Source organism: Rhinopithecus roxellana, chromosome 10 (assembly GCF_007565055.1).
Source record: "Rhinopithecus roxellana isolate Shanxi Qingling chromosome 10, ASM756505v1, whole genome shotgun sequence".
Taxonomy (NCBI): domain Eukaryota; kingdom Metazoa; phylum Chordata; class Mammalia; order Primates; family Cercopithecidae; genus Rhinopithecus; species Rhinopithecus roxellana.
The window spans coordinates 21,719,510-21,744,936 of record NC_044558.1 but is presented as its reverse complement, the minus strand read 5'-3'; the positions used below and the strand labels follow the sequence as shown (position 1 = coordinate 21,744,936).

The following is a 25,427-nucleotide window of genomic DNA, read 5'->3' as shown; positions in this document are numbered from 1 at the left end:
ATGTGGCCTGCAGAGCCTAACTGTTTAAAATCTCTGGCTGGTTTGTTGAACCCTGGACTCCTTATCTATAATTTGGAGAGTAAATAAGAAAGTCATTTATTATACTCTCTACATTCCTAAATTAATTATAATATCACTTAGAGAATCTGTAAAAATTTTTACTTTGAAAAACATGTTTTAGTATTCAGAATGATGGGAACTCCTGGTGTAAAAAAATGGAGCTAAATTAGATGGGAGTTTGGAGATTATCTAAACTATGTAGCATAGGTATGAGCTGATGAAGCTTGAACCAGCTTCGTGATTATGGACACAGAAAAATAGTGTGGATTTAGGGGTAATTATGAAGTGAAAAGTTCACAGAAGTTGATGACTGCTGCTTCTTCTTCTTCTTCTTCTTCTTCTTCTTCTTCTTCTTCTTCTTCTTCTTCTTCTTCTTCTCCTTCTCCTTCTCCTTCTCCTTCTCCTTTCTTCTCTTCTTCCTCTTCCTCTTCCTCTTCTCTTCTTCCTCTTCCTTCTTCCTCTTCCTCTTCCTCTTCCTCTTCCTCTTCTTCTTCTTCCTCTTCTTCTTCTTCTTCTTCTTCTTCTTCTTCTTCTTCTTCTTCTTCTTTCTTCTTTCTTCTCCTTTTTCCTGCAAACAGAGTCTTGCTCTGTCACCAGGCTGGTGTGCACTGGCATAATCTTTGCTCACTGCAACCTCTGCCTCCCAGGTTCAAGCGATTCTCCTCCCTCAGGCTCCCAAGTAGCTGATATTACAGGCACACACCACCATGCCCTGCTCATTTTTGTGTTTTTAGTAGACATGGCATTTCACCATGTTGAGTAAGCTGGTCTCGAACTCCAGACCTCAGCTGATCTGCCCGTTTCAACCTCCCAAAGTGCTGGAATTACAGGTGTGAGCCACGACACCCAACTTGATGATGGCTTCTTTACAGAAACAGTAAGCATGATAGAACAAGAGAAAGATAAATGCTTTCAAGGGTTCAAGTCTAGGTGAACATTTTCCTCTTTGTCATCTTCTTATTGGTGAACTACATTCCACTTCTTTTGACTTCTTGTTGACTTCTTATATAGATCATCTAGGTCTTTTTTGAGGATTTGTACAAAGGTGGTTCCTATTTACTTTTGCCTGATATTTGGCATGTTTTCAGTTGTATTTGTGTGATTCATTACAGAGATTATTCTTGGGATTTCACCATTTCCAATTTCACCTGGGGTATGCAAATTTCCACACAGTAGTACCAGAAATAAAAATCAAAGCTCATTTGTATTTGAAATGTTATCATCTCTTTCCTCAGGTGCTAGATTCACAAACTGTATTTTTTCCTTGAAAATCACATGTACATATAATTTTTTTAAATCAAGCAAAGCAAAAGAGAATATGATCTCATTTCCCAATGTTAAACACCAAGTGTTTCTAATAATATCTTCTAGAAACATTTCAGGAATATATAATTTGAGTGCATACTTTTTTCACACTGATGTGAACATACATCATGTATTATTCTTCACTTTGTTTATTGTTTTAGCTCAACATATCAGTACTTGCACATTTACCTCATTTTTAAAATTACTGAGTAGTAATAATGGCTACATTGATTGATCACTTAGGCTCTTAGACACTAGACTAAGCACTTTATGAAATGAATCATCTTATTTTGAAATGAATCATTTTATTCATGTTATTTTCTTCCTTTTTAATGGAGTTGTTTGTTTTTTTGCTTGTAATTTTTTAAAAGTTTTTTATAGATTCAGAATATTAGACCTTTGTCAGATGCATACTTTGCAAATATTTTCTCCTATTCTGTAGGTTGTCTCTTTACTCTGTTCTCTGTTGATTTTTTTTTCCTAGGTTTTCTTCCAGGGTTTTTATAGATTTAGGTTTTATATTTAAGTCTTTAATCCGTCTTGAGTTGATTTTTTTGTATATGGTGTAAGGAAGGGGTCCAGTTTCAATTTTCTGCATATGGCTACCCAGTTATCCCAGCACCATTTATTGAATAGGGAGTCTTTTTCCCGTTGCTTGTTTTTGTCAGGTTTGTCGAAGATCAAATGGTTGTAGTCATGTGGTCTTGTTTCTGAGCTCTCTTCTCTGTTATTCTTGTCTATGCATCTGCTTTAGTACTGGTACCATGCTGTTTTGGTTACTGTAACCTTGTAGTATATAGTTTGAAGTCAGGTAATGTGATGCTTCCAACTTTTTTCTTTTTACTTAGAATTGCCTTGGCTATTTGGGCCATTTTTTTTTTGGTCCCATACGAATTTTAAAATAGTTTTTTCTCATTATGTTAAGAGTATCAGTTGGTGGTTTGATACATTTTAATCAAAGTTATGTATTTATTTTGTTATTTCATTCACAACTACCAATAGAACCTTGAAGCAGATGCTATTACTATTCCTATTTTGCAGATAAGGAAACTGTAAGACTTTGCCAAGGTAACTTTGTTAAAAAAGGCAGAGCTGGGATTCTGACTCCAGTTAAAGGGCTAATGCTCTTTAACTACTATTCCTTTGTTTTCCAAGTATATTTCACCAACAATTTGCATCAAAATGACCTGGGATAATTGTAAAATATAAATCTCCATGGTTACCACCAGAGATTCTGATTTAGTAAGAATTTGGGGGAGAGCCACAAATCTGGATTACTAACAAGTGATCCAGGTGGACTTCGTGCAGTCTAAAGTCTTTAGACCTCTATATTATACTATATTGCCTGTTTGCATCAACAATACTTATTTATTAAAGGGTATGTGCTTTTAAAATTGTGATACCTATTACACTTTTGGGAATTTTATCAAGAATAAAGATAATCCCCCTTTTTCGACAGCCCCTAATTGTTATTTTTTCCCAAGGAGTAAAGATGTTAAAATGCTAAGAGATTAATCAAAAGTTTTTCAACCAGTACCTTTTTCTGTTTTTTAACTCTATATTGGCTTGCTAGAGTTTCCATAAGAAAGTACTACAAACTGCATACCTTAATAGAAATGTATTGCCTCACAGTTCTAAAGGTTACAAGTTCAAAATTAAGGTGTCAACGGGACTGGTTCCTTCTGAGGTCTGTGAGAGAGAATTTGTTCCATTCCTTTTGGGTTTCTGACAACGTTTAGCATTTCCTGACTTGTAGCAGCATAATTCCAGTCTTCAAATGATGTTGTACCTGTGTACAAGTCTATCTCCAGATTTCTTCTTTCTATAAGGACACTTGTCATTGGATTGGGGTCCATCCTAATAACCTCGTCTTAATTTAACTAATTTCATCTGCAGTGATCCTATTTCTTTTTATTATTATTATACTTTAAGTTCTTGGGTACATGTGCACAATGTGCAGGTTTGTTACATATGTATACATGTGCCATGTTGGTGTGCTGCACCCATTAACTCGTCATTTACATTAAGTATATCTCCTAATGCTATCCCTCCCCACCCTCCCCACAATAGGTCCCAGAGTGTGATGTTCCCCTTCCTGTGTCCAAGTAATCTCATTGTTCAGTTCCCACCTATGAGTGAGAACATACAGTGTTTGGTTTTCTGTTCTTGCGATGGTTTGCTGAGAATGATGGTTTCCAGCTGCATCCATGTCCCTACAAAGGACACTAACTCATCCTTTTTTATGTCTGCATAGTATTCCATGGTGTATATGTGCCACATTTTCTTAATCCAGTCTGTCACTAAATGATGCCACATTCTTATGTCCTGGGATTAGGACTTTGACACATGAATTTTGGGAGGACATAGTTTAACCCGTAACATACCCAAAGTAGCATTCTTAGAACCCACACTGGTTTCTCAGAACTTGGTTGTTGCGATTTTTTGTTTTCAGATGTTAAATTGGTACCTCCAATTTTGAACTGGCTGACCAAGCAATGCTTATCTAAGACTCAAGCTCCATGAGGTTTCATCAGTAACTTCTAAAGAGGGATGCTATCCCAACACCCATTCACAGCTCAGACGATTGATATTGGCTAGATCTGATTAGTTTTTCTTATGCATGACACCAAGAGTCAGGCTTCCCTCCACCCACACTCCTATTTTATTATTTAATAGAACCATACAGAGTATCCAGTATTTAGCATTTTTTAGATAAAGTAATAATTATGCGATGCATGTAAATGGTACTTTACAGTACCATGCTTTAGAAATAATAATGGCAGTTTATCAATCCCATCTGCTCCCAGGTGAGGGAAAAATTTTAACATGGCAAAAGTTCTAAAGTCCATGCTGTCTAAAGATCTGCTTTCTAAAGATCTCCTGTAACAAATGACAAATTAGCCAGAAAGAGGTTTACATCAATTCACACTTTGACTAACAGATGGTTAGTCTTTTAACTTTTATATAAAGTACCCATTTTTTTCAAACCCTCACTAACACTGTATATTTTACAGCAATTTGATCAAGAATGGTGTGTCATGTTGCTTTAATTTACATGTGTTTAATTATAAATGAAGTTGAGCATCTTTTCATATAAGAATTTTCTAGTTATTTTTGTAACTGCTTCTAATCTTTGCTCATTTTTTTTCTCTTGGGTTGATAGTCTCTTTCATCTCAATTATTCTCTTTGTATATTAAAGAGATTAACCCTTTCTTATATTTGTCAAAGAATTTTCCAAAATGTTTTATTTGTCTCTTGATCTTTATATTTTAGTTGCTTTGTACAAATTTAATAGTAGTATATATTCAAATTTATCAATCTTTTTCTCTACAACTTTGGTTATGTGTCTGGTTACAGCTTCTGGCCAAAAGTTATTCTTATTTCAATATTATTATAACAAGTATATTTGCTAATTGTTTAGACCTTTAGCAGGATTAATTTGATATAAGGAATGTAGTCGTAGTTCAAGTTTATTATTTCTCTCTAAATTACCAGTTGGTTACCTCACTGACAATTATATAACTCATGGTTTTCTTACTGATTTGAAATACCACCTTTATAATGTAATAAATTTCTGCAAGAATCAGAAACTTTTTTTAAAGTATTTTTTTCTATTCTCTTGCCTTTCAATTATAGTACCAGAACCATTTGTAGTTTACATAAATATCTGATAAAGGTTTATCTCCATCCCCTCCGTTACCTTTCTCTTTTCAAGTTGATACCTGGCTATTGTCACACATTTATTTTTCCAAATGCACGTTAGGCTTACTTGTCAAGAACTAAGTTGGAGTGGGAGAGAAACTGTATTGCAATGGTATTGCATTAAATTTAAAACCGAGAGAGAATCACCATCTTTAAATGTTGAGTCATAGTGCAAAATGGTAAGGTGTACAGTTCCCACTGGTGTCCATTTTTATGTCCTTCTTTTAGCCCATGCCTCCTATGTGATGTCTTCTGCTGGTATATTGTTGTATTTGTTTCCTAATGCTGCTGTAACAAATTGCCACACATTTAGTGGCTTAAAGAAACAACACAAATGTATGATTCTTCAGTTCTGGAGGTCCAGAATGGGACCTACCAGTCAAAAATATAGAAAGGGCTGCCTTCCTTTCTGGAGGCTGTAGGGAAGGCTGCCTTCCTTTCTGGAGGCTGTTTTCTTGCCTTTTCCAGCTTCTATGAGCTGCTCACAGTCCTTGATTCATGGTGATATCATTTGGCTGTGTTCCCACCCAAATCTCATCTTGAACTGTAGCTCCCAGAATTCCCATGTTGTGGGAGAGATCCTGTGGGAGATAACTGAATTAAGAGGGCAGTTCCCCCATAATGTTCTCATGGTAGGAAATAAATCTCATGAAAACTGATGATTTTATACAGGGTTTCCCCTTTTGCTTGGCTCTCATTCTTTCTTGCCTGCTGTCATATAAGACATCCTTTGCTCTTCTGCCATGATTGTGAGGCCTCCCCAGCCACATGGAACTGTGAGTCCATTAAAATTATTTTTCTTTATAAATTACCCAGTCTTGGGTATGTCTTTATCAGCAGCATGAAAACAGACTAATACACATGGCTAACTTCAAGCTCCAAACCAGTGACAGCCAGTCAAATACCTCATGTTGCCTCACTGACGCTGGATCTCCTTTCTCCCTCTTCCACTTACAATGTCCTTTCTGAGTATACTGGGCCACCTGGATAATGTAGTATGATCTCCTCATAGCAAGATCCTTGACTTACATCTGCAAAGTTCGTTTTACTAGGTGTTACATAATGTATTCCTAGTTTCTGGGGATTCAGACATGGACATCTTTCAGAGTCATTATTCTGCCTACCACTGTTACGTGATGCTCCTTCCCCCATGGCTGCCTTTCTGTCATTTATTCTTTGCTCCCACCTAAAGAATCTTCTGTTTAAAAAGAAGTTATTTTTCTTCTGATTTCATATTCATGTTGTAGTTTTTCTAATTTGAATGTCATTGTAAATCTTCAGGGGATACTTTTTCTTGATGTTGTGGGAAGATGTCAGAGTAGTCAGACCACTTCCAAAAACTTTTACCTACCTTGAGTCATTAGGAACTGTGAGTCATGGCTAACTTTAAAAAAGCCATAAACCCACACTCTCTTGTATTAGTGTTACTTGCCCCATTATCAGAAAAAATTCAGGAAGAAGTGAATATATGCAGGTAGTTTGCACCATAGTACTAATACAAAAATTCTATTCTGATTGTCTCATTTACTTAGCATCTTAAAACTCATCTAATTCAAACTGCTGTCTTCTACACTCAGAAGATGCCTTGTGTAGATCAGGCTAGGCTTGAAGACTCCAGGAACACAGAATCTGCTACTTGCTAAGCAGCCAGTTTTATACTGCAAAGCTCTAATTGTTAGAAATCTTATCATCAGCTGCAATGTCTGTCCCTGTTGCCATCTCACTATTGCATTATTTCTACTCCCTTAGAGATAGATAACAATTCTGATCACTCTTTTACCTTTTAAATGTTTGTCATACACATTCCTCAGCACCTTTTCTTATTTAATTTTTTCTCATATGACATGGGTTTAATACTCACCATTTTCCTCACTTATGTTCACAGAAAACAGTCTATTTGGTCTTTGTCCCTCCTCAAATATCAGCTCCAGCACCAAGCCAAGTGCACCATGTGTGATTCCCGCCCCCCCCCCCCCAACCCCCAGTGTCAAGTAAGATGCTTTAGTTTCCCATGTGGCCAAGAATAGAGCTGTGCTAGGAAGCAAGTTCACTGACATGCCCTATCAAAGTGTCTAGAAATGCCTCTAGGTCACCTCATTTCTGATTTGAAAAACTACATTATTGGTATTTTTGGGCAACTACTGTGTCTACATCTGGGTTCCTGATTGTTGCTAAGATCTTTCGTAAGTCAGAAGGCCAAGTCTTCCCCACGTCTCTTTGATGAATAAAACCTTGCACTGTCTTACTAAAGGAAATTCAGCACAATCCAGTTAGCCTGCCTTTTATGAACCTGTGAAGCCAAATCATTCCCAATACTAATTAGCACAGAAGAGTGGAGGCCTGTCACTCTTTCTAGGCTAAATATCATACTTGTATTAAATCAGCTAATGTCACGTTAATTTCTTTAACTGGCGTGTTGCAGTCTGACTCATACTGTCAGCTGTAACTCCTCATATTTTTTTCATAGTATTGCTAATCCACATAGCTCCATGATGAATTTTTATAACTCTTTTCTCTACTGAAGCATAGAACCTTTTACTGAGTTACTAATAAAGTTTGACTTGTAATATTCTGCCCACCACTGATGGTTTTAGATTTTATAGAAACACAGTGTAAACAACATATGAATGCTTATTATATAGATTTCTTATTGCTAGTATTTATTTTTCTTTGGAGGCATAATGTTCTCTTTACTTATTAAGTGCTGTCAGTATGCATGATTAGTTACTTGGAAGCAGTATTATTTGGTCCACACATTGCACAATTGACAGTAGTAGGATAAAGCAATCTAAGTAAGCCAAAGCATCAGAGCTATACATTCCCCCAGGAGCTGTACATTAAGGTGGCACAGGGCCTAAAGGACCTGTTTAGGATTCAGGGACTGGACATCAGTCTCTTGGAAGAGAGCTGTCAAAGACCAAGGCAGAGAACACAGTCCTAAGCCTGCTACTATTATAAAAATTCAAGTACAAAAACAAGTCTAGGATCCATAATCAGTCTTTAGAAAAACAGTAAGGAGAAGACTAGGAAGGACTTTGTATTGTGGTTTGAGAGACGGCTTACTTGCAGTAGAAAGGAACATCAGGTAAACTTAGAAGGTTTCAACTTCTATCTCTGCTTCTCAAACAGCATTTCTGGACCCACCCAGGACCTACGGGAACTTGCTGCCCTAAGGAGAAGGACACAGACCTGGCTGGCTTTGCTACCTGCTAATCACTGAGCCCTAGTGCCTTGAGTCAACAGAAGTGGTAGCCAGGTAGAGTTTACAGTGTGCCTGAGGCAAGACCCATTGCTGTGCTGGTTTCAAGTCTGACAGAGCACAGTTTCAGTGACTGTGGCCACAGGGGTATTTGCATCACCATACCCCAAATTCCAGGGGGCTCAGCAGAGAGAGAGAGAGAGAGAGAGAGAGAGAGAGAGAGAGAGAGAGAGAGAGATTGAGAGAGACACTCACTCAATTTGTTTAGGAGAAAGTAAGGAAAGAGAGCAAGAGTCTCTGCCTGGTAATCAAGAGAATCATTTCAGATCTTATCCAAGATCACCAAAATGGTACTTCTATGAGTCTGCAAAAGCTACAACATTATTGGGCTTAGAAGCTACATCTCTTTGAGTGTCTGGAAAGCCTTCCCAAGAAGGACAGGCACAAACAAGCCTGGACTGCGAAGACTACAAGAAACACCTAACTCTTCAGTGTCCGGACGTTGATAAACATCTATAAGCATCCAGACCATCCTGGAAAATATGACCTCACCAAATGAACGCAGTAAGGCACTAGTAACTAATTCTGGAGAAGCAGAGGTACATGACCATTGAGACAGATAATTCAGAATAGCTGTGTTGAGGAAACTCAAAAGAAATTCAAGATAAGACAGAAGGAATTCAAAATTCTATTAGATAAATTTAACAAAGAGAATGAAATAATTAAAAAGAATCAAGTAGAAATTCTGGAGCTGAAAAATGCAATCAACACACTGAAGAATGCATCAGTTGTTTAATGGTAGAATTGATCAAGCAGCAGAAGAAATTACTGAGCTTCAAGACCAGGCTGTTTAAAAATACACAGTCAGTCTTGGCACTGGTGGCTCACATCCATAATCCCAGCACTTAGGGAGGCCGAGGCGGGCAGATCACCTGAGGTCAGGAGTTCGAGACCAGCCTGACCAACATGGACAACCCCATTTCTACTAAAAATACAAAATTAGCTGGGCATGGTGGTGAGAGCCTGTAATCCCAGCAACTTGAAGGCTGAGGCAGAAGAATTGCTTGAACCCAGGAAGCAGAGGTTGCAGTGAACTGAGATCGTGCCATTGCACTTCAGTCTGGGCAACAAGAGTGAAACTCCCTCTCAAAAAAACAAAAAACAAAACAAACAAAACACAAAACACAGGAAACAAAAGAAAAAACAATAAAGCACAACTATATGCTCTAGAAAATAGCCTCAAAAGGTCAAATCTAAGAGTTATTGGCCTTAAAGAGGAGGTGGGGGTAGAAAGTTTATTCAAAGGGATAATATTGGAGAACTTTCCAAATCTGGAGAAAGATATCAACATTCAAGTACAAGAAGATTATAGAATACCAAGCAGATTTAAACCAAAGAAGATTACTTCAAGGCGTTTAATAATCAAAGTCCCAAAGGTCAAGGATAAAGGAAGGATCCTAAAAGCAGCAAAAGAAACAAATAACATGCAGTGGAGCGCCAATATGTCTGGCAGCAGACTTTTTAGTAGAAACTTTGCAGGCCAGGAGAGAGTGGCATGACATATTTAAACAGCTGAAGGAAAAAATTTTTTACCCAGGAATAGTGTATCTGGTGAAAATATGCTTTAAGCATGAAAGAGAAATAAAGATCTTCCTAGACAAGCAAAAGCTAAGGGATTTCATCAACAGCAGACCTGCACTACAAGAAATGTTAAAGGGAGTTATTAAATCTGAAAGAAGAGCATGTTAATGAGTAAGAATAAATCATCCATAGGTATATAACTCACTGGAAATAATAAGCACACAGAAAAACACAGAATATTATAGCACTGTAATTGTGGTGTGTAAATTACTCATATCTTAAGTAGAAAGATTATACAATGAGCCAATCAAAAATAACAACTATAACAACATTTGAAGACATACACAATACAATAATATATAAAGAGAAGCAACAAAAAGTTAAAAAGCAGGGGGACAAAGTTAAAGTGTAGAGCCTTCATTAGTTTACTTTTTGCATGTTTGTTTATTCAAGCAATCATTGTTAAATTGTCACCAGTTAAAATAATGGATTATAAGATAGTATTTGCAAGGCTCATGGTAACCTCAAACCAAAAGCATACAATGATACAAAAAATGAAAAGAAAGAAATTAAATCATAGCACCAGAGAAAATCACTTTCACTAAAAGAGAGAAAGGACAGAAGGAAAGAGGGAAGAGAATACTGCATGAGAGTCTGAGAAGACTAATTTCAAATAGAGTGGCTGAATGGATGAAAAAACAAGAGCCAATGATCTGTGCCTGCAAAAAACACATCATCTATAAAAATACACATAAACTGAAAATAAAAGGATGGAAAAATATATTCCAAGCCATTGGAAACCAAAAAAGAATAGGAATAGTTATATCAGACAAAGTAGATTTCAAGACAAAAACTATAAGACAAGTCACACAAAGAAGGTCATTATATAATGATAAAAGGGTCAATTCAGCAAGAGGATATAACAATTGTAAATATATGTGCACCCAACCATTGGGCACCCACATATATAATGGAAACATTAATAGAGCTAAAGAGATACATAGGCCCCAATACAATAATAGCTAGGTATTCAACACCTCACTTTCAGCATTGGACAGATCTTCAAATAGAAAATCTGCAAAGAAACATTGAACTTAATCTATACTATACATCAAATTCACCTAATAGATATTTACAAAACATCTCATTCAATGACTGAAGAATACATATTCTTTTCCTTAGCACATGGATCATTCTCAAGGATAGGCCATATGTTAGCTCACAAAACAAATTTGAAAACATTCAACAAAATTTATATAATATTAAGCATTTTCTCTGGCCACAATGGAACAAATAATCAATAACAAGAGGAATTTTGGAAACTATACAGACACATGAAAATTAAAAAATATGCCCTGAAATGACCAGGGGTCAATGAAGAAATTGAGAAGGAAATTGAAAAATTTCTCAAACCATAATGGAAACATGACATACCAAAATCTATAGGATATAGTGAAAGCAGTACTAAAGCAGTACCTGTAAATGCCTACGTCAAAAGGAAGAAAAACTTCAAATAAACAACCAATTGATGCATCTTAAAGAATTAGAAAAGCTAGAACAAACCAAATTTAAAATTAGTAGAAAGGAAATATTAAAAATCAGATCAGAGATAAATGAAATTGAGATAAAGAAATCAATACAAAATATCAATAAAACAAAAAGTTGTTTTTTTGAAAAGATAAACATTGGCAAACCTTTAGCCAGACTAAGATTGACCTACCTTTATCTAGACTAAGAAAAAAAGAGAGAAGTTCCAAATAAATAAAGTCAGAGATGAAAAAGGAGACATTACAACCTATATAGCAGAAATTCAAAGGATCATTAGTGGGTTCTATGAGAGACTATAGGCCAATAAATTGGAAAACCCAGAAGAAATGGATAAATTACTACACACAGACAACCTATCCAAATTGAGCCATAAAGAAATCCAAAACCTGAACAGACTAATAACAAGTAATGAGATTGAAATTGTAATAAAAAGTCTTCCAGCAAAGAAAAGCCTAGGACCTGATGGTTTCACTGCTGAATTCTACCAAACATTTAAAGAAGGACTAATACTAACCCTACTTAAACTATTCCAAAAAGTAGAGGAGGAGAGAATACTTCCAAGCTCGTTCTACGAGGGCAGCAATAGACTGATACAAAAACCAGACAAAGACCCATAAAAAAAGAAAAAAAAAAAAAAAAAAACTACTGGTCAATATCTCTGACTAATATTGATGCAAAAATCCTCAACAAAATGCTAGCAAACTGAATTCAACAATATATTAAAAGATCATTCATCATGACCAAGTGTGATTTATCCCTAGGAGGCAAGGATGGTTCAACATATGCAAATCAACCAATATAATACATCATATCAACAGAATAAAGGATAAAAACCCTATGATCATTTCAATTGATGCTGAAAAAGCATTTGATGAAATTTAGCATCCTTTCATCGCAGAAAACCTTAAAAAAACTGAGTATAGAAGGAACATATCTTAACATAATAAGAGCTATATATGACAGATCAACAGCTAGTATCATACTGACTGGGGAAAAACTGAAAGCCTTTCCTCTAAGATCTGGAACACAACAAAGATTATCACTTTTGCCACTGTTAGTCAGCATAGTACTGGAAGTCCTAGACAGAGCAATCAGACAAGAGAAAGATATAAACGGCATCCAAACCAGAAAGGTAGAAGTCAAAGTATTCTTGTTGGATATATATATATATGTGTGTGTGTGTGTGTGTGTGTGTGTGTGTATTCAAGTGATTCTCCTGCCTCAGCCTCTTGAGTAGCTGAGATTACAGGCACCCACCACCACGCCCAACTAATTTTTTTTTTTTGTATTTTTACTAGCGATGGGATTTCACCATGTTGGCCAGGCTGGTCTCAAACTCCTTACCTCAGATGATCCACCCGTCTTGGCCTCCCAAAGTGTTGGGATTACAAGTGTGAGCCATCACACCTGGCATGATCTTATATTTGGAAAAACCTAAAGACTCCACCAAAAAAAAAATGAGAACTAATAAATTTAGTAAAGTGTCAGGATACAAAATCAACATATAAAAGTCAGTAGTATGTCTATATGCCAACAGTGAACAACCTGAAAAAGAAATCAGAAGAGTTATTGCACTTACAATAGCCACAAACAAAATTAAATAACTAGGAATTAGCTAAAGAAGTGAAAGATCTCTACAATGAAAACAATAAAATACTGATGAATGAAATTAAAGATGATAGAAGAAAATGAAAAGATATTTCATATTTATAGATTGGTAAAATCAATATTGTTGAAATGTCCGTACTACCCAAGGCAATGTACAGATTTAATGCAATCCCCATTCAAATACCAATGATATTTTTCACAGAAATAGAAAATACAGTTCTAGAATTTATATGGAACTACAAAAGACCCAGAAGAAACAAAGCTATCCTGAGAAAAAAAGAACCACACTGAAGGAATTACATTACCTGGATTCAAATTATACTACAGAGCTATGGTAACCAAAACAGCATGGTACTGCATAAGAACAGACACATAGACCAATGGAATAGAATAGAGAACACAGAAACAAATCCACACATCTACAGTGAACTCATTTTTTTTACAAAGGTTCCAAGAACATACATTGGGAAAAAAACAGTCTTTTCTTTTTTTTAAATTAATTTTATTTTAAATTCCAGGATACATGTGCAGAATGTGCAGTTTTGTTACATAGGTAAACTTTTGCTATGGTGGTTTGCTGCACCTATCCACCCATCATGGGTGTTAAGCCCCACATGCATTAGCTATTTATCCTGATGCTTTCCCTCCCCCTGCCCCAACAACAAGCCCCAGTGTGTATTGTTCCCCTCCCTGGGTCCATGTGTTCTCATTGTTTAGTTCCCACTTATGAGTGAGAACATGAGGTGTTTGGTTTTCTCTTCCTGTGTTAGTTTGCTGAGGATGATGGCTTCCAGCTTCATCCATGTCCCTGCAAAGGACATGATCTTGTTCCTTTTTATGGGTGCACAGTATTCTCTGCTGTCAAAACTTGATACCTATATGCGGAATAATGAAACTAGACCCTCATCTCTCCCCATATATAAATATCAAATGAAAATAGATTAAAGACTTAAATCTAAGATGTCAAACTATGAAACTGCTATAAGAAAAGTTTGGGGAAACTCTCCAGGGCATTTGGTCTGAGCAAAAAGTTTTTGAGTAATACCCCTCAAGCACAGGCAACACAACAAAAATGGACAAATGGGAGCACATCAAGTTCAAAAGCTTCTGCACAGCAAGGGAAACAACACAGTGAAGAAGCAACCCACAAAATGGGAGAAAATGCAAACTAATAATCTAATAGGTGATAACTAGAATATAAAAGGAGTCCAAACAACTCTATAGGAAAAAATCAAATAACCCACTTAGAAAATGGGCAATAGATTTGAATAGACATTTCTCAAAAGAAGACATACAAATGGCAAACAGGCATATGAAAAGGTGCTCCACATCACTGATCATCAGAGACGTGCAAATCAAAACTACAATGAGATATCATTTCACCCCAGTTAAAATGACTTTTATCCAAAAGAGAGGCAATAACAAATGCTGGTGAGGATGTGGAGAAAAGGGAACCATGGTACACTGTTGGTGGGAATGTGAGTTAGGACATCCACTATGGAGAATAGTTTGGAGGTTCCTCAAAAAACTAAAAAGGGAGCTATCATGTGATTTAGCAATCCCATTGCTGGTTATATACACCCCCCACCCCCAAAGGAAAACACTATATAGAAGAGATGGCTCTACTCCCATGTTTGTTGCAGCACTGTTCACAGTAGAAAAATTTGGAAGCAACCTAAGTGTCCATCAACAGAAGAATGGATACAGAAACTGTGGTACTTATACACAGCAGAGTACTATTCAACCGTAAAAGAGAGATCCTTTTATTTGCAACAACATGGATAGAACTGAAGGTCATTATGTTAAGTGAAATAAACCAGGCATGGAAAGACAAACGTCACATGTTCTCACTTATTTGGGGAATCCAAAAGTCAAAATAATTGTACTCATGGAGACAGAGAGTAGAATGATGGTTACTAGAGGCTGGGAAGAATAGTGGGAGGTCTGAGGGTGGGAGTTGTGGATGGTTATTGGGTTCAAAACATAGTGACAAAGAATAAATAAGATAGAGTATTTGATATCACAACAGGGGCACTATAGTCAATAACAATTGTATATTTTAAGATAACTAAAAGGGTATAATTGGACTTATGTAACACAAGGGATAAATGCTTGAAGGGATGGTTACCCCATTTTCCATGATGTAATTATTACATATCGCTTGCCTTTATAAAAATAGCAAATGTACCACATAAATACATACACCTCCTGTACACCCACAAAAATTGCATATTTAAAAGTTGTAAAAAAAAATGATAGAGGCCAAATGTCAAGAAAAAAGCAAAAACTATTAATCTATTTTGAGCCCAATATTGCTGGACTGGAGAAAATGAAGTCTTGAAGGAGTCAGAAATTGTTGCATTGCAGTCCTTTTAATCCCTCTGGCCTATTACCAGGATTAACCATCAAGGATATATTGACAATTAATCTGTGTATTAAGGTCAAGGTTTCCCAGTGTAGGGAAGGGGACATACAAAGACTTGAAAATGGGCAGAGCTAGGTACTAACTAACAATGTGCAGTGTCCTCTTTCCCTTACTTCTGGCAATAAATATCTGGTCATAGTTATTTTTATCTTTGACACAATCACATGAACACTAGATCTGGTGCCAGAAGACCTAGGTTGGTTCCCTAACACTTGCATTAACAAGATGCTTAATATTGAACAAGTCACTTAATAATTTCAGTCCTAGTTTCTAGATGGCAGTGATAGTAGCATTGGCTGGATTGTTGTGAGGGCTAAATGAGAATCATCTGGGCAAATAAAATACTATTCACTTTGCAGATGATAAAACACTGCATAAATATAAGTTGCAATTCTTCCCATAGTGGAGAATTTGTGATAGTTTCGGATCTGTGATAGTTTGAATCTGTGATGGTTTTTGGATGACATTGTTTCAGACTTTGACAAATGTTTATTAAGTGCGTACTATATGAAGAGGATTATCATGGTTCTTGCCCCTATGGTGCTTTAATTCTAACAGAGGCTGTAAGCCATGAAATTCTAACTGATATAGTAATTTATGCATTTATTTTTTCATCATATATTCATAGAGTCCTATGAACATGGAATTTTGCTAGGTGCTAAATAAGTATGTCTTTAGAAATTAATCCCATTTATCTTATCAACTAATGGGATTATGTTTAAACTTATTAGTCAAGGAATCTTGTTTCTTCTTTCCTATCTTGTTAATTAAATGAGTTTACTATTTAGATCATTAATGTATTTAATGAAATCATTCAGCAAGGAAATTCTGAGATATTATGAGAGACCATGTTAAATGTTTAAAAAGAATCAACATGTACTATGACTAGCATTTTATGATTCTCTCATCAAATAAAGTTATAACGAAAAGAAATGAGTTTGCTTTGACCTTCCTTACTCTTAGAAGCTTCATGCTAGTTTTGAAAATAAATTGATTCTAGAAGAGAGGCAGGACAGGAGACAAGGAGGATAGTTTGGAAGTTGTTCCAGCAGTTCAGGTGAAATATGATGGTGGTCTGGACTAGCATGCGGTAGCTGGGGTGGAGAGAAATAAATGTGTTTAAGGTAGAATTCAATGGCGAAGTATAGGACTTGAGGATTTATTGGGATAACAGAAGAATGAAAAGTTAAGCATAGCCCAGGTTCTTTTAGTGCCTGTGTATATGGAAGTATGGATTACTGATACAGAACAAAGGAGAAGGAATGATTTGAGGAAAACTTAACAAAATGTTTCAAAATTTTTCTTTTTTAAAAATAAACATGAAGTTAATAATCAATGCCTTGGAAAAGATGAACATGAGGAAAGATTTATCCTACCAAATAGTAAAATCAATGTAAAGGCTCCACTAATCAAGACAGTGTAATTCTGGTACAGACATACTTCAGAAATGTGTGAGTTTGGTTTCAACCACCACAATAAAGTGACTATTACAGCAAAGTTAGCCACATAATTTTTTTGGTTTCCCAATGTATATTAAAGTTATGTTTACACTATACTGTAGTTTATGAAGTGTGCAATAGCATTATGTCTAAACAAGAGTACATACCTAATTAAAAATACCTGATTGCTAAAACATGCCAATGATCATCTGAGCCTTCAGTGAGTCATAATTTTTTGCTGGTGGAGGGTCTTGCCTTGATTTGTATGGCCACTGACTGATCAGAGTAATGGTTGCTGGTGCTTAGGTGACTGTGACAGTTTCTTTCTTTTTTTTTTCTTTCAACTTTTATTTTAAGTTCCAGGGTACATATGCGGGATGTGCAAATTTGTTAGGTAAACATGTGCCATGGTGGTTTGCTGCACAGATCAGCCTATTAAGCCCAGCATCCATTAGCTATTCTTTCTGATGGTCTCTTCCCCCTGCCTCTCTGACAGGCCCCAGTGTGTGTTTTTTCCACCCATGTGTACATGTGTTCTCATTGTTCAGCTCCCACTTATAAATGAGAACATGTGGTATTTGGTTTTCTGTTCCTGCATTAGTTTGCTGAGGAAAATGGCTTCCAGCTCCATCCTTGTCCCTGAAAAGGACATGATATCATTCCTTTTTATGGCTGCATAGTATTCCATAGTGTATATGTATCACATTTTCTTTATTCAGTCTATCATTGGTGGCCATTTGGGATGACTCCATGTCTTTGCTATTGTGAACAGTGCTGTGGTGAACATATATGTGCATGTATCTTTATAATAGAGTGATTTATAATCCTTTGGGTATATACACAATAATGGGATTGCTGGGTCAAATGCTATTTCTGCTTCTAGATCTTTAAGGAATTGCCACACTATCTTCCACAATGTTTGAACTAATTTACACTCCCACCAACAGTGTGAAAGTATTCCTTTTTTTTCTGCAACAAGGCAGCATCTGTTGTTTCTTGACTTTTTAATAATCATCATTCTGACTGCATGAGGTGATCTCATTGTGGTTTTGATCTGCAATTCTCTAATGATCAGTGATGTTGAGCTTTTTTTCATGTTTCTTGGTGAATGAATGTCTTCTTTTGAGAACTGTCTGTTTATGTCCTTTGCCTACTTCTTAATGGGATTGCTTTTTTCTTGTATATTTGTTTAAGTTCCTTGTAGATTCTGGATATTAGACCTTTGTCAGATGGATAGATTGCAAAAATTTTCTCCCATTCTGTAGGTTGTCTGTTCACTATGTTGATAGTTTCTTTTGCTATGCAGAAGCTTTTTAATTTAATTAGATCCCATTTGTCAATTTTTATTTTTGTTGCAATCACTTCTGGCATTTTTGGTATGAAGTCTTTGCCCATGCCTATGTCCTGAATGGTATTGCCTAGATTTTCTTCTAGGGTTTTTATAGTTTTACATTTTACATTCAAGTCATTAATCCATCTTTAGTTAATTTTTGTATAAGGTGTAGGGAAGGGGTCCAGTTTCAATTTCCTGCATATGACTAGTCAGTTCTCATAGCACCATTTATTAAATAGAGAATCCTCTCTCTATTGCTTGTTTTTGTCAGGTTTGTCAAAGATCAGATTGTTGTAGATGTGTGGTATTATTTCTGAGTTCTCTGTTCTCTTCCATTGGTCTATGTGTCTGTTTTTGCCACCAGTTCCATGCTTTTTTCATTACTGTAGCCTTGTAGTATAGTTTGAAGTTGGGTAGCATGATGCCTCCAACTCTGTTCATTTTGCTTGGGATTGACTTGGCTATTCAGGCTCCTTTTGGTTTCATATGAATTTTAAATTAGTTTTTTTTCTAATTCTGTGAAGAATGTCAATGGTAGTTTAATGGGAATAGCATTGAATCTATAAATTACTTTGGGCAGTATGGCCAATTTCACAATATTGATTCTTCCTAGCTGTGAGCATGGAATGTTTTTCCATTTGTTTGTGTCATCTCTGATTTCCTTGAGCATTGGCTTTTACTTCTCCTTGAAGAGGTCCTTTGCTTCCCTTATTAGCTGTATTCCTAGGCATTTTGTTCTCTTTGTAGCAGTTGTGAATGGAAGTTCATTCATTATTTGGATCTCTGCTTGCCTGCAGAAAAGATCATTGATAAAATTCAACATCCCTTCATGGTAAAAATTCTGAATAAACTAGGTATTGAAGGAACATACCTCAAAATAATAGCAGCTGTATATGACAAACCCACAGCCAACATCATACTGAATAGGCAAAAGCTGGAAGCATTCCCCTTGAAAACCAGCACATGACAGGGATGCTGTCTCTCACCACTCCCATTCAACGTAGTATTAGAAGTCCTGGCCAGGGCAATCAGGCAAGAGGAATAAAAAAGGGGTATTCAAATAGGAAAAGAGGAAGTCAAATAATATTTGTTTGCAGATGACATGATTCTGTATCTAGAAAACCCCATCATCTCAGCCCAAAAGCTTCTTAAGCTGATAAGCAACTTCAGCAAAGTCTCAGGATACAAAATCAGTGGGCAGTTTCTTAAAATAAGAGAACAATGTAGTTTTGCTGCATTATTTGAGTCTTCCTTTCATGAAAGATTTCTTTGTAGCGTGCAAAGCTGTTTGATAGCATTTTACTCACACTAGAACTTCTTTCAAAATTGGAGTCAATCCTCTCAAACCCTGCCACTGCTTTATCAACTAAGTTTTTGTAATATTCTAAATCCTTTGTTATCATTTCTACAATGTTCACAGCATCTTCGCTAGGAGTGTATTTCATCTTAAAACACTTTGTTCACCCGTAAGAAGCAACTCCTCATCCATTCAAGTTTTACCATGGGATTACAGCAATTCAGTTCTATATTCAGGCTCCACTTCCAGTTCTCTTGCTATTTATCCATCACATCTGCAGTTACTTCCTCCACCAAAGTCAAGCCTATCAAAGTCCTCCATGAGGGTTAGAGTCAACTTCATCTAGACACATCGATGTTGATGTGTTGACTTCATCCTATGAATCACAAATGTTCTGAATGGCATCTAGAATGGAAAATCTTGTCTAGAAGGTTTTCAATTTACTTTGCTCAGTTTCATCAGAGGAATCACTTTCTATGACAGCTATAGCCTTATATAATGTATTTCTTAAACAATAAGACTTGAGACTCTAAATTAATCCTTGATCTCTGGGCTGAAGAATACATGTTATGTTAACAGGCATTAAAACAACATTAATCACTTTGTACAACTCTATCAGAGCTCTTTGGTGATTAGTGGCTTTGTCAATGAGCAGTAATATTTTGAAAGGAATTTTTTCTTGTGAATAGTAGTTCTCAATAGTGGACTTAAAATATTCAGTAAACCATGCTGTAAACAGACATGCTGCCAACAGACATACTGTCATCCAGGTTTATTGTTTCATTTATAGAGCATAGGAAAAGTTGGTTTAGCATCATTTTTAAGGAATCTAGCATTTTTGGAATGGTAAATGAGCATTGGCTTCAATTTAAAGTCATCAGCTGCACTAGCCCCTAACAAAAGAGTTGGACTGTCCTTTTAAAGTTTGAAGCCAAGCGTTGACTTCTCTTCTCTAGCTATGAAAGTCCTAGATGACATCTTCTGGTATGAGGCTATTTCATCTACATTGCAAATCTATTGTTTAGTGTAGTCATCTTCATCAATAGCTTCTCCATTAGCATTTGATGCTTCACCTTACACTTTTATGTTATGGAGATGGTTTCTTTCCTTAAGCCTTATGAACTAACCACAGCCACTTTCAAACTTCTGCAGCTTCCTCACCTCTGTCAGCCTTCATTGAATTAAAGAGAATTAGAGTCTTGCTCTGGATTAGGATTTGGCTTGAGTGAATATTGTGGCTGGTTTGATCTTCTATCCAGACCACTGAAACTTTCTCCATATCAGCAATAAGACTGTTTCCCTTTCTTATCATTTGTGTGTTCACCAGAGTAGCACTTTTAATTTCCTTCAAGAACTTTTCCTTTGCATTCACAGCTTGGCTAGCTGTTTGGCACAAGAGGCCTAGCTTTTTGATATGTCTTCTTCACTAACCTTAATCATTGTTAGCTTTTGATTTAAAGTGAGAGACGTGTGACTCTTCCTTTCACTTGAACTCTTAGAGGCCTTTGAAGGGTTACTGATTGGCCTGATTTCAATGTTGTTGTGTCTCAGGAAATAGGGAGGCCCTAGGAGAAGACGACACAGGGGAATGGCCAGTCAGTGGAGCAGTTAGAACACATACTACACTTATGCATTAAGTTCACCATTTTATATGATTGTGGATTGTGGCATTCCAAAACTATTACAACAGTAACATCAAAGCTCAGTGATCACAGATGGCCATAACGGATATAATAATAATGATGAAAAATTTGACATATTGGCATAATTACCAAAATGTGACACAAAATGAGAACATGTTGGAAAAATGGTGCTGATAGATTTGTGCAATGCAGGGTTGCCATAAATCTTCATTTTGTAAAAAATGCAATATCTGTAAAACATGATACACCTTAAGGTATGCCTCTACTGGAATAGACATATATATGGAACCAATTAGAAAGTCCAGATACAGATTCAATTCTATGTAAACATAAGGCATACACCTATTATCACAGGAATTCTATTTCAAAACAGTTGAATATGTAGACAAAATATATAAACAAGAATGTTTCCTTCAAAGCAAAACATTACAATTTCAATATGATAGGATTGGCTAGATAAATTACGACCAGGTATATATTGGGACCCAAGTTCATCATGTAGACATATAATTGTCACTGAAAAGGGTACAAAATATATCATTAGAGTTAAATAACACATTAGGAAATATTTTATATAATACTATGCTTATATATAATATTTTAATAAGACTTACAGAATATCCTTTGAACCCTCCTGCCACTTTGGGTAGCAAACTGCAAATGCCATTCTCAAGATTCTATAGAATCTACAGGGCATACAATTTCCATGGCATACAATTTCCATTCTCATTATCATCTCTTGATTTCATTTATTTTTCTCGTCTGCTGTCTGTTCTTGACTCTTTCCCATCACTACTAGAATAGGCAGCATAACCCTGATTACTTGCTCCAAGAGACTTTGTATGGGAAAATTTATAATAACATTATCCTAAATAACAAAACACCTAGGAAACATTTAAGAGTCCATTGTCAGGAGAATGTCTAAATGAATTGTGGTATCCTTAAACAATGAGCTCCTGTACCATACTGAAAATAGATGAAACTCAGAAACATATTATTGATTGAGAAAAATCACAGAACTAGAGCATTTGATACTATATATATAAAGTTTGAAAGCATACAGTACTAAAAATTTATTTTTTATTGATACTTACATGTATAGTTAAAATTTATCACAATCCAAGGAATTAAAAACATGAAGTTCAGAAACCATTTAGCCTTGGTAGAGGAGGAAAAAGGGTAGGATTGGAAAGATGAACATGGGGTGGATTGGGGGGAAGGTTTCAATGATATAATGGTAATATTCTACCTCTTAAACTGAGTAGTGGACACACATGGATCCATTTAAAAAAAAAATCTTGCATATCCTCTTTTGAGGGTCTCTTGTGAGATATTTTGTTGAAATACCTCTGTTTTTTGACACTGAAATATTTGGTTACAAAAGCATTGTTTCACTATCTTCGTTTTTACCAACTCCTTCCCTCGGGGACCTCATCTTCCCTAAGGAAGGCAGGTTCTATAAATACTTACATTCTGAAAAGAAATTATGGCCCTCCATTAGGAAGCAGAAGAGGGAGCACTTCATTATTGTTTAAAATATTTTTTCTTTCCTTTGCTCATACTCACATGTCCACACACATTCACAGAGTGAAACAGTCTGGGAGGATGTTCACCAAAATATTATCCTCAGTTATCTCAGCATGCTGGTTTTTCATATGATTACTTTCCTCTTTCTTTATATTTTCAAATTATTCTCTAATAAACATATATACTTCATTTTTAAGGAAGAAAGCTAATTAACCCATTCTTTGTGGTTAAATTTCAAAGTGGTTTTCAAGGCTTTAAAAATCCTCAGAAGTGTTCATACACACTGTAAAATTCCAGCTTAACTAATCCATGGGTTGTTTTGACTAATTTAATTTCAGGATGGAACTGGGAGTTTAACTGGAGACTCTTTTTTCATAGAATCTTTATAGTCTTATCATTGTAATCTCAGTTTTTCACTTTTTATATGCAAACCAGTGAACAATATTAACAACTGAAAGGCAAAATAATTTACATTTGAAAAAAATCGTTTCTCTAACTTGTAGTTAACTTTGTTTAAAGGACACTAGAGACTGTTCAGTTGATCAGTATGTATTTATTGAGCATCAACTCATCAACTATTGGCAGGATCTGTGTTAGATTCTAGTGATAGAGTGGTGAACACGACAAATTCCAGCCTTCAGGGAGCTTATAATAACCTGCTGGACTCATTGTACAATGTGTTTCATCCACAGTTTTATCAGCAGATAATTCTGCTGGAAGATTTTCAGTAATGTGGAATTCCTTCTGTTGCTTTGTAATGCTATTTCTTAACTAATTTTATAGTGTATTTTTATTTTGAAAGGTAAACAATATTATTAATTCATAGAAAATTATTTTTTGTATTGAGCCAAATTTGCCCTTCTTGACTTATAAACATTAGTCTTTGTCTTGTCTTTGTGGGCTTTAGAATAAATCTACCACAGTAACTTTTCCCCATCCCCTCTTTGTGGGTTAGTTTACGACGGATAGCCTTTCAAATCGTTGAGAAAACTATTATGTGGCTGTAAGGCTTCTCTGGATAGAACACTGCAGATCCTTTCATCATTTCTTCTCTGACATGGTTTCAAAATTATATGCCATCCTGATTGCTTTCCTCTGGAGGCCTTCTACTTTGTCACCCTTTGTTGTTAAAAATAAATTACTCCCAATTTCCTGCTTTCAATGGAGTATCATGACCATAATTGACTCTCTGATGTGTGAGGGTCTGGTGTGATCTGAAAGCAATTACCCTGACCTTGAATTCTGCTGTACTGTAGTATCCCTGTGGAAAAACTAGGAATTCATACTAAATCTTTGTCAGCCCTAGAATATACTTAGAGAGATTTTTCAAAAGTATTAGTTTATTTTCTTATTTGTCTTTTTCTCGATTGTGAAGCATACTTTATAAAGGTAGCACATACAGATCGTCTACAACTCATGATGGCTCAACTTACGAGTTTTCGACTTTGCAATGGCGTGAAAGCAGTGTATGTTCAGTAGAAACTGTACATCATTTTGAATGTTTTCCTAGGCTAGCAATATACCCTATGATAGATACTCTCTCATGATGTTGGGCAGTGGTAGGAAGCCACAACTGCCAGTCAGCCACAAGATCGCAAGGGTAAATAACCAATACTCTGCAGTCTGGTACTGTGTTACCAGATGATTTTGCCCAAGTGTAGGCTAATTAAGTGTTCTGAGCACATTTAAGGTAGGCTAGGCTAAGCTCTGCTGTTTGGTAGGTTAAGTGTATTAAATGCAGTTTCTACTTACAATATTTTCAACTTACTTTGGGTTTTTTTGTAAAGTTGAGGAGGATCTGTAGCAAAAATAAAATATGATTAATTGTGAATTTCATCATGCAGAATTTCACAGTCTTCTCCAGCAGACTGTGAACTTCTTAAGAGCAAGGATTCTGTCTCATTAGTTTTAAAAAATGTCCAGCATTTAGCACATAATTTATATATATAATATATAATTATGCTACATATTATATTACATATATAATAGATGCCTAGTAAGTATTTGTTGACCAATTAATGCCTTTTGTACAAGAAATTAAAATCTTATAAAGTGAAATAAATTATAATTCTTAGAATATATCAAATAATCAATCATATAGAACTGGACCTACATTTTATCCTAACCTGAAAAGAGTACCTTAGTATATTAGTTAACGGTATTTACAAGGAAAAATACTAGTGTGCTGGATGGCAAGACATTTAACTCTAAATGACAGAAAACCTAAGTAGCAATGGCTCAAACTGTAAGAATGTTATTATTTATGTAAGAAGCCTGGAGAAACTGGCCCTGGGTCTATTTGAGCAGCTCAATGATATCATCAAGGTCCCAGGCTCTTTTTATCCTTCTGTTGCTGTTCTTGTCTTGTTACCTTTTTGATCTGAATATTCTTGCCTTATGGTCACAAAATGCTTACCCTAGTTCCAGATATCAAAACTGCATCCAAGGAGAGGAGCTTGGGGATGGCCTTGGCTCTGAAAGTACCTCCTTATAAGCTTCTTCTCTGGGGAAAAATGTTTTTCCATGAGCCTTTAGCAAACTTCCTCTTACATCTAATGGGCCAAAGTTGAGTTATATGGCTGTCTCTAGGAGGCTGGCAAAGGAGTAGAGTCTTGGGAATGACTATTGATTAGTTAACCAACAGTTTATGCCACAACTAGATAATAGATATATATATATTACACAAAGGGCAATGCCTTTACAATCCAATAATAAATTCAGTCCTTTTAAATTGTGAGGACTCTTAAAAATATCACTGA

General features: G+C 35.9%; 1 protein-coding gene across 7 annotated transcripts in view; it reads left to right on the top strand.

Annotated features, from left to right (window-relative positions):
* Positions 1-25,427, top strand: part of ANKS1B (ankyrin repeat and sterile alpha motif domain containing 1B) — a 1,300,027-nt gene that overhangs the window by 488,080 nt on the left and 786,520 nt on the right. The window lies entirely within an intron of this gene.